At 42.5% G+C, this 1,434-nt stretch overlaps 1 non-coding gene across 1 annotated transcript; it reads right to left on the bottom strand.

Annotated features, from left to right (window-relative positions):
• Positions 1-962: 962 nt before the first annotated feature.
• On the bottom strand, positions 963-1,044 carry TRNAL-AAG (transfer RNA leucine (anticodon AAG)). The gene has a single exon. It is a non-coding gene; the product is annotated as a tRNA-Leu (tRNA).
• Positions 1,045-1,434: the final 390 nt, after the last annotated feature.

Genomic DNA, 1,434 nt, shown 5'->3' with positions numbered 1-1,434 from the left:
AAATAGACGTCTTTTTTACACACTGTCTTATATTTGGAAGGAAAAAATGTAGATAAAGACAAGGGGCAGTAACTCTTGTTTTGCTATTCTATGTTTCCCCAAGTCTCCCGATAACATTTTTTACCTCACTTGTGTGGGTAGGCCTAGCGCCCGCGACAGGAAGTGCCCCAAAACACAACGTGGACACATCAAATTTTCCCAAAGAAAACCAAAACCTAGGTAAAAGACATTGTCATTTGCAACGCCAATAGCTCTAACTCTCACAAATGTGAGACCTTTCGCATTGCAAATGCTTGTTTTTTTGTGCAGGCAAGTGTGCGTGGAGCCTGCTTTGGTTCTTAAGACCTCAGACCTAAAGCAAAGCTTAGACAGAAACATAGCAATGTGCCCTTTGCACACAGTTAGAGATCCTACTAAATGGAGTCATATATAGGTCTGCACGGCCGTTTTGCACAATTTTGTTGTGATATAAAGTTTCGGTAGAGCTCAATGAGAGCTGGTAGTTATGGCCGAGTGGTTAAGGTGATGGGCTTGAAATCCTTTTGGGGGTTCCCTGCACGGGTTTGAATCCTGCTGACTACCTCTGTTGTTTATTTTAAACCTGATTTTTAAAATAACTGTGAAGAACACATTTACCAACTTTATTTGGGAAGATAGATAATTTACTTTAAATCTTTATTTAACAGAGGTTCGATTTTATTTTGCAGAGAGAAGAGCGGGTGACCGCGTGGGGAGAACAAATTATTTGTTAAACCTTCCATTTGAAGGTGATCTAAGCAGAATGAAGCAAAACAACAGCAGCGCCAATCAGCCGATTTCTTGGAGTCCACGGTTTAGGAGTTTACTTAGAAGGAGACTGTAAAAGAGTTTTAAAATTAGGGACCTATTGGTAGAGTCACTGTTTATGCAAATTGATGGGTCAGAAGGGAGATGCGTCATTAAGATCTGTAAAAATCTATCTCTGGCAGCGGTGGGATTTGAACCCACGCCTCCAAAGAGACTGGAGCCTTAATCCAGCGCCTTAGACCGCTCGGCCACGCTACCTGTTGCTCTCAGTGTGTCTGTGCACTTCATGAGCACCGTAACCCTGAGTCTCCTCAGTGAGTGTGGAAAGTCGAGTTGATAAACCATTTCATGGACATGATTACAATGTCGGGAGGGTGATGTGGTAATTGAAGGTTATCTCTCTTACTCAGTCACTGCACAAGTCTTCTCCCACCTGCTCGGACCTAGTGCAATCACCTTAAAAGACAACACTCTCCGAGCAATGACTTCCAACCAAGGTATAAGCACCTGCTCTACATAGGCAATGTGACTCCATCATTTTCTAATGAAACAAGTGTTCATACTGGTGGGCTCATTTCTTTGGGTGGGATCTAATGAATGAGCAGTTCATTCAAAAATAACTGAGGAGTTGCACGTATTCATGACATC

Source organism: Pleurodeles waltl, chromosome 12, assembly GCF_031143425.1.
Source record: "Pleurodeles waltl isolate 20211129_DDA chromosome 12, aPleWal1.hap1.20221129, whole genome shotgun sequence".
Taxonomy (NCBI): Eukaryota; Metazoa; Chordata; class Amphibia; order Caudata; family Salamandridae; genus Pleurodeles; species Pleurodeles waltl.
Note: the sequence above shows the minus strand (reverse complement) of the source record. Positions and strands in the feature narration are given on the sequence as shown.